Genomic DNA, 15,911 nt, shown 5'->3' on the forward strand with positions numbered 1-15,911 from the left:
GAGGTGATAGTGGTGATGATGTTGATGGAGGTGATGGTGGTGATGATGGTGATGATGACGTTGATGGAGATGGTGATGTTGATGTTGATGGAGGTGATAGTGATGGTGATGATGATGTTGCTGGCGCTTATGTTGATGTTGAGTTTGCTGGAGCTGGTGCTGTGTTGCTGCGGTGCTCGTGGTGCTGCTGTTTGCTGTTGCTGCTGCTGTTGCTGGCGCTGGTGCTGTTCTGGTGCTGGTGCTGTGCTGCTCCGTTGCTGGTGCTGCTGTTTCTGTTGTGTTGCTGTTGCTGTTGCTGCGGCTGTTTCGGCGGTGCTCTGGTGCTGCTGTTGCTGGCGGTGGTGGTGTGCTGCTGGTGCTGCTGCTGTGCTGCGCGCTGGTGCTGGTGCTGCTGGTGCTGTTGCTGTTGCTGCGCTGTGCGGTGCTGTTTGCTGGCGGGCTGGTGGTCCTGCTGGTGCTTGCTGGTGGGTGTGCTGCTGGTGCTGGCGCTGGTGCCTGCTTCTTTTCTGGTGCTGCTGTTGCTGGTGCTGACTGTTGCATGCTGCTGGTTGCTGGTGCTGGGCTGTTGCTGGCGGTGCCCGTGGTCCATGCTGGTTCTGGTGCTGGTGCGGTCCTGGTGCTAACTGCTGCTCTGCTAATGAATCTGATAATGCTCAAGATATAATGGTGATGCCACTGCTGTTGATATGATGTGATGAAGATATGATGCGTTGGAGGTGAAGGTGATGATGAAGATATGACGATAATGAGGAGATGATATTGATGTGGTGATGATGGCGATGGTGATGTGGTGGTGGTGGTGATGGTGATTATGATGATGGCAGCTTTTCCCTAGAGAGGACTTACTGTATGCCAGGCATAGTTTAAACACTTCATATATGTTGGCCTTCTTAATCTTTTAAGCAAGCCAGGAGCTAGACACTGTCATTCTCCCCACTTTAACAGATCAGGAAACGAGGCATGGTGGAAAAGTGACTCACTGAAAGATACACAGCTAGCCGCTGCCCTGATGGCCTTGAAGCTCATCCAGTGTTAGTTATGCAAGACTATGTCCCCCCGCCCAATGCTCCCCCGACCTGTGGCAGGAAAAAAGGGTGCAAACAACACATGCTGCTTATTCTAGAAAGTAATTACTTCGAATTAAACTATTGTACACTTTCTAAAAATTTCTCCTTTCATGTTGTTTCCATGGAGAGTCAGACAGAGGCAGGACAGCCCATCCTGGGCACTGACTCCCGCTGGCCGGAGCAGCCGCTCTGTATACTAACATCCATGGGCCTCTGGGGTCATCCACTGTTGACCTGCAGAGGTTCAGTGAGCTCAGTTCCACGGGCGCAGGTGCGTTCAGGTGAGAGGGAGAGAAACAAGCCCAGGTGGTCTTGACTATTCCGAAAGTTCTTTTCTTGCTTGCCTTGGCAGGCACACGTACTAAAATTGGAATGCTATAGAAAGTTCTCTTCATCCCCACTCCCAGAGGGAAAGCATTTTGCATGCCTCACAGGTGACGAGAGCCGCACAGCGAGCGGCTGAAGCTACTGCAAGCTGAGGGCTTATTATTAATACCATGGGGAGAGCTGGGGCGGGATTTTCAATCTGTCCTTATTACTGTTTTGGGAGCCTCCCCCCACCCCCAGCACTTAGGAAAAAAGCCCAAACAACAATAATACTTCCTGAGTCTCAGATTCAAGTAACCTCTCCCTTTACAAAATGCCCAGCTGTCTGATTCCTGCCAGTTAGAACATTCCAGAGTCAGACCCTCCTCCCCCCGCCCCCCACGTGAGCCGGGACTTGCCACCAGCCCGGTTGCAGGTGCCACCTGCACGGGCCTCTCTCTTCCCGTCATGGGGAACAATAGCTTCCAGTCCCGCGCCGCCCCTCCCGCTCCTGTGGCCCCACCAAGCCCTCCGCGCGTCTGAGCCTCAGTTTCCTCCCGGTCCGACGGGAGGCCGGAGCTGCCTCGGGGAGTGTGCGTGCAACCGTGAGGTTGCACAGGGTGTGTGGAGTGGCTGACCCTGCCGGGTGCACAGGACATCTCCAAATTAGGCACACCCCGGCCCCTGGTCTCCGGTCTAGGGCAGGAAGCGGCCTCAGAGATCGCGCAGTGCACAGCGTTCGTTTACATTTTGGAGCACAGAGCCTCCCCACTCAGTGCTCCCGGCTGACCCCGCGCTCTGCTGGTGACTCTTCTCTTTCGCCACCAGTGGGCCTGACAGGGCTCTGCCATCAGAATAGCACTCCCTATTTACTCTGGGTGTGTGAGCTTAGCTTGTTGCTGGCACAGTCTGGAGAGATCTTCCCGCCTTCTCCCTGCGGTAAGTCTGAGTACTTTTCTTTTCTGTTTTTCAGATGAAGAAGCCGAGGCTCAGAGAGGTTGAGGCACTCCCCCCGAGATCGCACAGCTGGTGTGGCTGGAACTTGAGCCCAGCTCTCTGTGACTCCAGAGCCTGTGCTGTTAATTGCTTGCTTTCTCTGTCTTAAACTGCGTTGAAATGGTTGTCCCCCGGCAGCCAAGGGTGGGAGACCTGTGACCTGGTTAGTGTCGTAACTCTTCCGGTGCCTCCCACAGAGCACAGTAGGCCCTCCAGACATACAGGATCTTTTGAAGGGGATCCTTTCTAATCCCGCGCGGTGGGGCAGTGTTCAGGGAACCGGACGCTCATCGAATCACTGGAAAGTTCTGCTTAACCAAGGGCTTCCCCTTTTCGCTACGTTTAAATGCCCCAAGTCACCAACGCGTGCGGCATGAGAAATGCATTCTGCGCCCCGTCATAAAGCATGTCTTACATTTCATGTGCAGACTGTACCTATAGACCATTTTGACTGTGGAGGTGTCTTTGTGATTCAGAAAGTACGATCCTTGACTTCGCGGTGGGAAGGAGGGCAGGACAGGTGGCGGAAGTGGGGTCCAGCACCGGGCTGACACCAGCCCAGGCCCCCAGCGCCCTCATCCCACACCCAAGCAGGTGCATTGCCAAGGGCTGACCTCCGCCAGCCTTTTCTGCACCCTCAGTGTGATTCTGACCATCTCCGTTTTCCGGTCCTGCTACTTCTCACGCTCCCCCCCTCTCCCGTCACCAAGAGTGCCCGTCTCCGTTTCCTCATCCTTGAGGCCCACTCTCTTGTTTTCAGAAGGTTTCCTAGAACCTGCTTCTGAAAAATCTTTGAGAATGAACAAGCCCCACTTAGTAACGTGACCGCAGATGAACCGCCTGATTTGGTCTCCTAAGTCCTCAGAGAAAACTCTAGAGTAGGGGTAGAGGTGGGTGTGATGTTGGTTTTCAAGCCATCTTCGGGGTGGTGGGGAGGCCCCAGCGTCCGGGCTGGGCCCCGCCCCCCTCAACTGGAAAATCTGCTTCAGTAGTTAGTTTCTGCCTGGGTAAGATGCTAGCTTAAACAAAATCCGGAAACCACGACCTCACTAACGTCCTCGTCCAGAAGTCCGGAAAGCTGGTTCTAGGTCTGGTTCCGCCACGTTGCACCGGTGAATTTCACCAAGTCCTTTACCTTCACTGGGCCTCAATTTGTCCATCCGTACAGTGGGATCCTTGTGGTTTCTGGCCAGAGCGGCAATGAGTCTTTGATGATGCTCATGCAGCCGCTTATGCTCCTGAGTTGACAAGGAAAAGCCCATCAGGGCAGGGGACTGACTGAGAAAGGGGTGATACTTGATGAAAACAGCCCACCCTCCACGGGTACCTGGTTGGGACAAATCCAGAGTCACACGCACTTCCGGGGGGAACGAGTCCCCCTCCATCTGACATTCCAGTATTCCGTGGAAGTCACTCTGAGGCCGCGGGCTCTCTGGGAACCAGACCCGTGGGCCCCGTGGTAGGGCCGGGTGCCCCTCGCATGCCGTGAGCCCCACATCCTGCCTCGCCACAGAGGACCCCAGGAGGCAGGATGCACACTTGCTCGCCACAGCTCTCGCTGCCTGCACAGATGTAGAGTGCGGTTTTGTAGTATTTTTGGCTTTGTTGTTTTTGCAAAAGCCAGAGGAAGTCTGTAGGTGGAGCTCTGCCTCCCGTCCCCGAAGGTGACTGGTCTGCTCGGTCCGGGGCCAACAGAGCTCAGATCGGAGAGGGCACCCGCCCTGAGCCGGACGCTTGCCCTGGGCCATCCGTGGGCCACCCTGCCTTGAGGATGTCACTGTCACCATCCCATTTTCCATATGAGGACACTGAGGCCCAGAAATGACCCAGAACTCCCCCTCCCCCACCACCTCCCATTCTACACAAACCCAGAGGGACCTCTGCTCGCTGAGCTCTGAGCACTTTGCATCCTGTGTGCGGCCCACACATGTTGAGGGCCCACCGCTGTTCTCCGTATGGGGGACACAGCAGTAAAGGACGCAGGTGAGGTCCCTGCCCCCCCTAGCGGGGGAAGAGACAAATAGAGAAGGAATACCGTGTACAGTGAAGTGTCATTTTGTGACTGAGTCTGCAAAGGGAAATGTAGCTGAGCAAGGGAGCACTGACAGCGATGCGATTTTAGGGGGATCAGGGAAGGCCCCTCCAAGGAGGGCATGTGGGCAGAACCATGAATGCAGCCGGAGAGCAAGCTGTGTGGATTCTAGGCTAAGAATTTTCTAGGCGGGGCAGGAAGGGTGGCAGGTGCAAAGGCCCTGGGGCAGGGAATGTGACTGTTGTACCAGAACACTCTTCGACCCTCCGTATGTTTGCCTCCCCACTCTCCCACCAACACAGCTATTAGTCTCTGTTGTCTCCTCCATCTGTCACCTCCAAGTGTCTGCAGGGGTGAGGTAGGGGGTCATGGCTATGTAGCAAAAAAAAAAAAAAAAAAAAGAGAAGAAAAAAGACAAGAAGAAGAAATCAAACAGAATTGAGTGGAGCAGAAGAAAAGTGTGTATCTAATAGGAAATGACTCATCTGATTCCTTAACCCATTTTGTACAGTTCATTCTTGGTTGACATTTGAAGTAGCTTCATATTCGGTATGGGGGGGGTGGGGCAGAAGCAGACATACCTGTGGCCCGGCACGGCCATCAGCAGGCTGTAATCTTGGGCAGCTTCCAATCCCGCCCGGAGGTCCCTTCTTCCGCCATCTCGGTTGGTAATGACACCTGTCTGGCACCTGCTGAAGCAGCTCCCGGGCGGGGTGTGCTGGAAGGGACGTGTTTGGAGAGTTAGGGACCACGAGTTCAAGTCTTGCTGCCACCACAGACGCCTATACAGCCTCGGACAAGTCACGTCCCTGAGCCTTGCTTTCCCTACCTGGAAAAGGAAGCAGAGAGGTAGGGTCCTGCCTCCGTTCCTCTGTGATCCTGAAATGCGACAAGCCTTTGCCTCCGAGGCAGGCGGCAGTCAGGCATTGGGACAGAGCCTTCCAGCAGCTCCCTTTTGATTTTGTGAGCCTGGAACTCCCAGCAGAGGGATGCCCAGTGTAGGGGGCACGACCTCGGTGATCCTGCCTCGGGCATTCAGATAAGAGCCTCAAGCAGTCCTCGCCTCTCTCTGGTGTGGGGCCTGTGACTGTGGAACCAGAAATTCATTTCTAGGAGCAGAGGAACGTCTCTCTTTCCCTGGGACCCAGAAGGACTTATTAAAGTGTTCCATTAACTGAAGCTCATTCAGCTGGAAAAAGAATAATCAGACAGCAGTTCTGCCTGGTTACCGGCCTGTGAACTCCTTGAAAGTTTCCCAGAAGGAACGCTTAACAAGCCCCGTTTGGGGGCGCCTGGGTGGCTCAGTCGGTTAAGCATCTGACTCTCGATTTCAGCTCAGATCATGGTCTCACAGTTTGTGGGATCGAGTCCCCCTTGTGCTGTGTGTTGACAGTCGGAGCCTGCTTGGGATTTTCCCTCTCCCTTTCCGTCCCTGCGCCTCCCCCACTCGCTCTCTCTCTCTCTCCTCTAGATAAATGAATAAACTTAAAAATAAAAGTAAAAACTCCCATATGTAAGAGAGCCCAGCCCTTCCTGCTTCCTCCCCGACGAGCAGTCAGCGTGGGAGTTGACCAGCAAGGCTGTTATCGTTCGGCCCATGAAACAGGCCCCCATACGGGTACAGTGCCAGAGATACAGAAGTAAATGAGACACGGTCTGTGCTCTCAGTGACCGTTCGGGCTCAGCCTGACCACTTTCCTCGTTCGGTCGAACTCCAGACACTTCATGGCTGAGCTGACTCTGAAGGTCACAAAGATGTGAACATTTGAGCAACTTTCACCTGTCAGTGTTATCTGTTTTCCACAATGCCTGCGCCTAATTCATTGGCTTAGCCTTCTTCAGTCAAATCCATTTTCTTTTGGTTCCTTCCTTCCAACACGTCCTTGTCTCACGTGAATTTGGGGGGAAGGGAAGTGGCCAGAAAGTTGCTCGTGGGCAACGAGGCACTTAACAAGGGCATTTTACTGGTTATAAAGTTCAGGATTTTGTAGCAAACGGTAAGCAAGCCCTCTTTTGGTCCCAGGCTACCTCAGGTCGTGCAATTGGTTGCTGCAAACATAACCCTGAAAAGCAATCCAGATAAAGGACTGGTCAGGGCTTTGCATTCTGAGCCCACCCAGTAAGACGTGTGGGAATGCACGAGAGAGACCCTTGGAGGAGTGTCTCTTGACAATAGGTTGGCCCAGAAAAAGTCTGGATTTGATCCCGAGGTCTAACACCTACTAACTGTGAGATGTGCAAATTGCAACTGTTCGGTGTCTTTTAGCCCCAGTTTTATTATCTGTAAAATGGGATAATAGCTACCTTTCAGGTGATCGTTCACGATGATGTAAGATCGCTGTTGTAGGAACATGACGGGGAACAAAACGGCGTCTGAGCTCAAGGACCCTAATTGCATGGAGAACCTTTTCAGCTATCCATAAGCATGTAACGTTGGAAAACAGAGGTGGGCGAGGTGCAGAGGGCAATAGACGGCGTGATTCAGGGGTGCAGAAGGTTCAGAGAGAGTCTCTCTGACGAGCTGACACGGGACCCAGCATCCTGAGTTAAGTGGTGGGTGTCGTCCTGTCTGTGGGAGGAGCATCTGGGCAGGGCACACAGGCTGTGCACGGGTCCTGGGCTTGTCATCTTGCAAGGGGGCACGGGGCTGGGGAGCACAGTGGGCAAAGGGAAGGCGTGGGGAGTGGGGTCGGAAAGTAGGCAAGGACCAGTTCTAGGAGGATCTCGCAGGCGTCGAGGGGCATGGGGGAGCAGGAGAGCATGTTCGGTCCGGGGTTTGCTTTTTATCGCCGCCCGTTAACTGAGCAGCTAGCCTGTTACCGTTGCTTGGATCGCGGCAGGCGCCGCGAGGCTCCTGGGTGTGGACGAGGGCCTGTTATGAATGGGGAGATCTCACACCTCTTCTGCCCAGAACCCGGGCTCAGAGTTTCCCTTCTGAATTTGGGGGCAGGATGATAGCTCGGTCAATGCTCAAGATGCTGAGCTCCCAAAACAGGAGGGAGTGAAGGTTCTTGGGGCCGGGTCCAGGCCAAAGCTTACCAGAAGTCCCTTATCTCGCCACGCCTGGCTACCTATCTGGAAAAGAGGGAGAAGATTAGCAGCGGGCACGTTGTGAGAGCCTCGTAAATAGAAGTTGAACCTAAAGACCATGTGCTTATTACCTGCATTAGCAAGAATATTGTATTCGAGGCAAGTTCTGCTCAGAGACTGAGACTGTCTCTGCCAATAATTTAACACGGCTTCACTGAGGGAGTTCTAATTTATAATAGTAATATTTCACAAGCCAGTAGGATAGAGGATGATGTCTCTTAATAAGCCATTAAAGAAATAACATACTCCAAACCAGTGATGGATTACACTGTTGTTCCAGGCACAGGGGCGATGGGAGGAATAGAGTCCAAATTCAGTTGAGGTGCACCTTGCTAGGAGCTGGTTTGTCTGTGGAGTCAGGCCTTCCAAGCACCAGCTGCCGGCTTGGGTCCCTCGATGCCGGGGCACGTAGCTCGCGGTGAGGGCACCGGTGTTGACAGGCGAGGTGGGCTCCTCCAAAGGTCCAGGGACAGCTGGTCCAGGGACAGCTCCGTGGCTCGCACCCCTGCCCACGAGGAGAAGCCTCGCCAAGGCAGAAACAGATGTCCCTTCTCCTCCTGAGACGGCTGCCGGGTTAATGCCACGGCCAATGGGAAAGGCCCGGCCAAGGCAGGAGCAAGTGTCTCAAGATTTTCGGAGAGTTCCTTAGGTCAGCAAAGAGGAGCCTTGCCCGGACCAAAACTCAGTGAGTCCTCGCAATTCTTGATATTTAACGTTTAATACTTCTTTTTTTAATGTTTATTTTTAAGAGACAGGGAGACAGAGCGCGAGCCGGGGGGGCAGAGACAGAGAGAGAGAATCCAAAACAGGCTCCAGGCTCCAAGCTCTGCGCACGGAGCCTGATGCGTGGCTCGAACTCATGAACCACGAGATTATGACCAGAGCCGAAGTCGGACGCTTGACCGACTGAGCCACCCAGGCGTTCCTATGTTATTTGAAGTTTAAATGCCCATCATGTCATAGCCGCCGCTCCGTTATGTTTTTTCGCCAAGCCCCCAGCAACTTGGGCACTGCGTGAGCTCCCGTGTGCTTACGGCCAGCAGATGTGAATGACAGCGTCCTGACACGGCTTTCTCGGTGGAAGGCAACCCACCCTGAGGTCAAAAGAGCTTTGCTGAAATCATAAGGAGGTGGGTTTGAAACCATAACACGCCGATACACAGCAAAGAGGAAGCAAACCCATCCTGATAGCTCCTCTTTCCAGGTTTTTGATGATTATTCCTTTCTCTATGGATCATAGAAATGTTTGCTATGAAGCTGTGGTCCACAACATACACACACACACACACACACGCACACACACACAGATGCAAAATCCACCCGGTAGTGTCTTCCCCAGTAAAGGACAGTGTTGGTCACTCACGGGACGGGGAAGGAGAGGTGTAAAGGGTCAGGACCCCAGAAGGCCAAAGACAAGTACGAACGGAAGCCTGTGGGACAGCCCCTCTCCAGACACACCAAGGCACGGAAGGCTTCCCGAGGTCCCCCAGCTGGCAGAATCTGCGGGCTGGCACTTTGGGTCGCCATTCCTGCCCCGTGCTGTGTATGTTCCGCTACGCCCAGAATCGTGCCGGGCCCCCCCCACCCCCGTCCAGCCTTGGTCTCTCTGAGACCCCGGGATGGCCGCCAGCCTTTTCAAAGTCCGTCTCTCACCGCTGCCCTGGAGGAGATGAAAGGACACCTGTTTGAAAGCAAATTGGGCAGAACAAGAAAGTGCTGTGAAAGGTGCTGTGTTCCCTGAGTGGGAAGCCCTTTGACGGGCAGCCGGGACGAGCCGTGCAGTCTCCCGCCCCCAGGACTCAGCAGAGACACAGATGGGGGTGGGCGGGGGACTCCCAGTGTTGAATGCCCATCTGGCGCCCCGGCCGCAAGGGCGTTCTCTGTCCTGTGGGTCAGCGAGGCTCGCTCGTCCCCTCTCTCCCGCCCTGCCTGCCTCCTCCACGGATAGAGGGTGAGTGGCAGCTGTGTGCACCTTGTGGGGGGTCAGGGGGAGTAGGGCGGAGTGGAGACAGCCCCCCCGCCTGTGTGGACGCACCTCAGGGGAGGTGATGGGCTCTGTCACCTGAAGGGCAGATACGTAGCTCGAAAAGCTCCGGGTTTGTGGCTGCGCTTGCTTGGGTCACCTTTGGGCTTCACGTTTCTGAAATGTACGACTCTGGGCCAAGCGGCTTAACCTCCCTGGTCGTCCGTTTTCTCATCCGCAAAATGGACATCTGAACGGATTCAGTGAGTTAATAGGAATGACAAGAGGAGAGAGCCGGCTGGGTGTTCCCCGTCCCCAGCATCTCCCTACGCGGTTTCAAATACGAACACCACAGGGTGTGGCATCGCGGCAGGCACAGGACACACAGCACAGGCTTTCAGCCCAGGTCGGATCTGGGGCCCAGCCTTTGCTGGCTGCCCTTGAGCACGTGCCCTCGGCCTTCAAGGTGAAACACCATCGCTCTGCCGGGCTGTTGCGAAGATTGAATGAGCCCCGGCAGAGACGTGCAACCGGCTACCGGCACACGTCGTGGACGTCAGGAGCAGGTGTCCGGGCCTCCTTCCCGACCTGCATTCGCGTGGATTTCTCCACGACTCACCAGCTCCGGGACGCCTCCCCCACCTTCCCGCCGTGTGCCGGGTCACCCCCGGCCTCTGTGCCCTACTCTCTGGACCTCTGCTGCCCCCGGCTGCCCAGTGCCGTTGGATTCTTGCGTTGAGCCTCACCGGTGCTGCCTGGTTTCAGCTGCGCCGAAGGCCCTCCAGCCCACGACGTGACCCTCGCCCACCTGCTCCAGGCACCCGTGTTCCCAGTCCTCCCTGTGAGCTGCTCCGAAGTCCCTTGTCAACGGGGCAAGATGTCCCCCCAACCCCCAGTGCGGGCTCAGGGTAGGGGGACCCATACAGGTGACTTGGGCCCAGCGTGCTGTGGAATTGAATGGGTGGCCCTTCCTGATGACAGCTGCCCTTCCTCTCCTCCCCGGTGGGGCTCTGGGGGGGGGGGGCTAAGGCAGGACAGCTGTATCCCAGTGACCCCACTGGCCACCCTGAAACCCCTCAACCCTTGTTTTCTGGGGATGGTTTGTGCCAGGCTCGTGCTTGCCTAGGGCTCCTGCCCGTCTCCGAACCCCGATGGATGCTGGGCTCCTCTCGCCATACTGGCCGCTGGGGTTTATCCTGTAGTCTGAATCCCCATTCTGGATGTCACTGGAGATCGTCACCTTAACTCTTTCAGGAGCCTTTGTGATGCCCGTGCACATTAAGAGTTAAAAAAATCTCTCCTTGGAAGTCGGAGCCTGGGAGGAACGTTATCTCTTCAAGGTACCTACCTGTCAGCTGTCTAAACCTTCCCGCCAAACCCGCCAGGACTCCACCTGTCAGGTACCCAAGAGCCCTTTAGAACCAGCGACAGACCCCGAGGCAGGGCTGGGGCGGGGGTCTCAGAGTCCTGAATAGTCTTTCCTTTGTCGGGACTTCTGCACCACCTAGATCGGGAGATCTCTTTCTTTCTGGGGGCAGGCGTGAGCCTCGACATGCAGCCCCAACCGTGTTACATGCTCTGCACGTTGCGTGGCTGTCTTCAGACTCTGAATTGAGCACGGCTCAGTCTACACGCATAAGAAGATTTGCGGATTTGCATTCCTTTTGTGCGGCTGAAAATATGAAAATATATCCACTCCTTCTCGTCTGACCCTAATCCCGCTTAATCGTGTTTCTCACGGGCACGTCTCCAAACGTCCCATTCTGAACCACTGTTTGTGCTCCAAGGAATCTGTGTTTTTCCCTCCAGCCGCCCCCCAGCAAAGGAGCAGGCAAGAGGTACCAGGGTAAGGAGAGGAGGATTTCCAACCGCAAGAAGGGGGCTCTCTCGACCTGTCAGCACTGCCTGGGTGTGGGGGACCCGGGCGAACCGTCAAGTCAGCGCGGGAAGGAGCGGGGAGACTCAGGTCCCAAAGGAGATGAGCTTCTGAAGCCACCAAGATAGAGACAGGGCTCGTCTTCAGTCTCCAGGGGACGCCGTGTGCACCCCATCCAGTCTCGTTTCCATATGCCAGTCGCATCACTGCTCTGTGCTGCTCACCAACCATCAGTGGCTCCCAATGCCTTTATCTCAAGTCTACATTCCAAAAGACTACCCCCCCCACCCCGCCCGCCCACCGCAGCCACTCAGAAGGGCACCCTGATTTCCGTAACTGCGCGAGATGCCCCCATCATCACCACCGCCGCCGCTCCAGCCGCCGTGCACTTTTTGGGACCTCACCCTCTCCACCTCCTCGGTCTCCGCAGACACCTCCTCCATGGAGCCTCCCTTCTTTCTCCGGTTGTCATCAGCCCAGCACTTCCGAGTCACCGGGGCCCTTGGGTGTGCGGAGCAGAGAGTTACACATGTGAACTGCCACGTGTGGGATCCCAGTCTGGCCTCGCCGTCTGGAGGTGAAGAGAGACAGGCCCCCTGGTGTGGGCAGTAAAGTACAGGTGTCCCCACAGGTAAGAGGCCCCGTGAGAGGCTGGGCAGAGCAGCACTGAAGAGAAGAGCGGCCTCGGGCGTCAGCCCCGCCCTTCCTAGCCCTGTGACCTTGAGACAGTATCCTAAGGCCGAGGGCCTCAGCTGTCCCGTCTGTAAAATGGTATTGATAGTCGTACCTTCCCCAAAGGGCCTGGAACTGCCTCTCTCACACCCTGGCTTCCCTAAGAAGCCGTGCAGCCTTGGGAAAGCTTAGCATCTCAGAGCCTAACTACCCCCACCCCTGCAAAGCGGAGTGGAGGGTACCTGCCCCTAGAGAGGCCGCTGGGCACCTTGCCAGGGTCCAGCAGGAAACGTGTCAGATACGACGCTGCGGGCCGGGCCGACTGTGCGTGGATAAGATGGTGAGGCAGCTGAGGCAGCCAAGCCATCCAGAGATACGGAGGAGACACCCCCGGGGCCACGGCAAAACAATGAGGATTCTCTCCCAGAGCTCGATGGTGGGGTGTGACACAAAGTCGGGGGGGGCCGGGGATGGGAAGAGGCAGGTGAACCGGTGGCAGAGAAGGGCTCCGGAATGGGCGGGGGCAAGCTGGCAGTCCCACCTAGACAGCCCTGGGGGCTGGAGGGGCCTGGCCCTGTGGCTGGCCTGCAGCAGCACAGCATTTTCCTGGAGGAGCAGTGCTGGGGAGCCCGCTGGCCCCTGGTGTGTAGAGCGCCCCCTAATGGGACCTTGAATGTGGGGAGCCTGAGCCTGAGGGGGAGCCCGGGGGCTCTGGCTCTGTCCTGGCCATAGGCCATCTCCGCAGAAGACCTCCCAATGGTTGAGCTCCTGGGCAGCAGTGGAACGGGGTTGGGAAAGTTCCAGAAAGATCAGCTACCCAAGGTAGGAGGGTTGCCAAGGCCTCTGGTATCCAGCTGGCCCCAACCAGCTCTTCACGCGAATCCTCTGAGGGTTGCCAGGGCTTTTCCTAGAAGTGGGGGGGCAGGGCCGCCCGTGGGGCACCTCCTGGGGCTGTTGGTACAGGACCGCCGGGGTGGGGAGGGCTGCACCTGCCAGCAGGATGCACTGCACTCCACGTGGGCCACTGAGGGCGGCTTGAGGGAAGGTTATTTACCAGGATGTGGTCTGGGGTAGAGAGACCACAGGGCGGTGCTGTCCCCAGGGATGGAAACAGTGGGGGATTTCCAGCTCTAGGGCTGAGGGGTGAGAGGTCAGGGACGGAGATTTGCCGAGATCCCAAGACAGAGCTGGTGGACGCACGGAGGGGCCGGAGCCCCGAATCTCTGCCCCCTGTCCCTCCAGTCTCCTGCCTGTGTTTCGTTCCCCTGGGCCAAACCCACAGGAAGCCAGCCGGAGTGGGAGCCCATAGATGCGACCCTAAGGCCCGCCCCCCGTGCGCAAAGCACGTGGGGAAGGTGGAAGAAACAGCTGGAGGGAAAGCCCGGACGCCCAGCTCTGCCCCTGAACCCCCAGAAGGGCTGGGTGCAACGCGTTCTGTGCTCCCTGGCCTGCAGGGCCAAGAGGCGATGGCCGTTCCGTCAGCCCCGATTGGCCTCCTTGCAGCGGGACTTCGGCAAGCCTTGACCTCCCTGAGCCTGGTCTGCAAGCCTCACTGTGTCAAACCCTGCAGGGGCTTCCTGCGACTCCCGGGATGTCACCCCAGCCCTTGGGCCCGGCCCACGCCCGCCCTCCAGCTTCCGTTTGCATCTTGCGCTCTGGTTTCTGTTTCTGCGTGGCCTTCTCTCTTTCAGTTCCTTCAGACTCACCTGCTCTCCCCGAGACACCTTTCGCACCTGCAGCTTCCCCAGTCCGGAGGCTCTTGTCTTCTCTGCCTAGTTACCCATCTGTCATGGAACCTCAGGCTTCCTTTATTTGTGTGTCTGTTTGTCTAGAGCAAGAGTGTGGGAGAAGGGCAGAGGGAGAGAGAGAGAGAGAGAGAATCTCAAGCATGCTCTGCACTGAGCCCTATGCAGGGCTCAGTCCCACGACCCTGGGATCGTGACCTGAGCCAAAACTCAAGAGTCCGCATGCTCAACTGACTGAGCCACCCAGCGCCTCTCCCTGGCACAGCTTTGAGACAAAATTCCTTCTCCGGAAGCCTCCGTTTTTGCACTGAAGGCCTTCAACTGATTAGATGAGCCCACCACATTTTGGGGCTGATCTTCTTTGTTTAAAGTCAAATTGATGATAGATGGCGGCCACGTCTCTAAACCGCCCTCCCAATGACGCCGAGGCTCGTGTTTGACTGGCAACTGGGCGCCATGGGCCTAGCTGAGCGGATGCACAGAGTTGAACCACCACCCCTTGCACAGTTCCCTGGTGATTCCTTGGTAATGGCAGCCTCCGCCCCACTCTGTAATGTTAAGTTCCAGGAGGGCGAGGATGAAGGTCATTGGCTTTCCCGAACCGTTGGTTTGACCGGCACGTACAGAGCTGCTGCCACATGGCCTGTGCCCAGTCCATTGTTGCATGCGAGAATCCTAGGGCGAGACGGGATCTGCACGGCATGAGGTGGCGGGGTGCAAATCGGAGTGAGGCGTCCGCTCCGCACAGGCCGCTCCCTCCATCTGAACCCCACCCCTCCCCCACAACGCATGCTTGTTTGGTTTCTCACACGTGTGATGACACCAGGCGGGGTGAAATCTCCCCGATGTTAATGTTGGTAACGACTGGCATTTACTGAGGGTCAGGATCATTCTGGACGCTTTCTATATCCTTAAACCCTTAGCACACCGATTCTGATCCCTGGTACATATTCAGCGTTCTGGGTAACGTTTTGTAGCGTGGCGGCGACCCGTCCCTTTGGGAAGTGGCTGTCCACGCTGACCTCGTGTGCGTTATTTTTTTCTCTCTTCACCGAGTCTGGGGCGTGCAGGGGCTGCATCATTGTCCCGTCGTACAGACGGGGCACTGAGGCCCAGGGATGTGGACTCGCCTGAAGTCCTGAGGTGACTCAGTGTCACTGCCGGACTGCAGGGCTCCTGCCCCAGAGTGGGGGGGGGCCGTCTCCGTTGTCCTCTGTCCTCTGGGAAGCCCAGAGCGGGGAGAGAGGCCTCAAGGTGAGCACAGTTGCTGGCCGGCTTCATCGGGCCTGGTTTTTACTCCGCAAAGAGAGAAATAGCCACACCCTACCCTGCGTGGCGGGAGCCTGTCATGACCCCCATTTGCCTCTGCGTGCCCGGGGCCACCACTCAGGCCTCCGCTCGTCGTGGCCCGGTTCCTCCCGGCTGAGTTTGTGCAGGGAACGGTTGTAAGCTTGGCTGGTCGGTCCTTCCTGCCCCAGGGGAGGGGAGAGGCTTGGGGCCGGGTCCAGGCCCGGCCCGGGCCTGTGGGGATACAGCTGCCAGCTTTGGTTGGTGACCTCAGAGTGGGTGGAGAGGAGCTGGAGCGAGCCCCCCAGGGAGAGAACCAAACAAGCAGGGAGGTCTCGCTCTCTCCCCTGCCCGGCGGGGCCTCTCACCCTCCCCTGCACCCCCCACACCAGGCTCAGGGCAGGGCAGACCCCTGGGCGCCACCCGCTGGGCTCTGCCTGCCCTTCACCACCCACCAGTGGACGGTCTGGGGCAGGTGACCTGTCCTGCCGGCGAGCCTCTGTTCCCGCCTCGGAAAGATGGAGATGAGACCCCGTCCCGGCAGCAGGAGGGTCGTGGGCTCGGGCAGTTTGACCTGCCGTCCTGCTTAGAATAGGGTCCGGCAGAGAGAACACCTCCTTCCTGTTAACCACCTCAGAGGCAGGGCGGATTTTACCCCCCATTTACAGAACGGCAGACTGGTCCCTCGGGTCACTGTCCCAGGGGCTCAGTTCGGATTTTCCTGCAGGGCCTCGCCCCTGGCTGCAGCAGCTGGACCACCTGGGCCTCTGCTGGCTCTCTCCCTGCTTGGGCTCAGCCCGCAACGCCTTCCGAGCTCCTTTCCGCCAGCGCAGCTGCATGAACAGAGCACTTCTGTCTCCGGAGCCAGGCACGTCTG

General features: G+C 57.0%; 1 protein-coding gene across 1 annotated transcript in view; it reads left to right on the forward strand.

Moving 5' to 3' along the window:
* The window catches only part of ST3GAL1 (ST3 beta-galactoside alpha-2,3-sialyltransferase 1), a 95,272-nt gene that overhangs the window by 51,845 nt on the left and 27,516 nt on the right, over positions 1 to 15,911 (forward strand). Inside the window, 1 exon segment of the mRNA XM_030303993.1 lies at positions 2,347 to 2,402. The gene's annotated coding sequence lies outside the window, so the exon portion shown is untranslated.

The sequence above is a fragment of the Lynx canadensis genome, chromosome F2 (assembly GCF_007474595.2).
Source record: "Lynx canadensis isolate LIC74 chromosome F2, mLynCan4.pri.v2, whole genome shotgun sequence".
NCBI lineage: Eukaryota > Metazoa > Chordata > Mammalia > Carnivora > Felidae > Lynx > Lynx canadensis.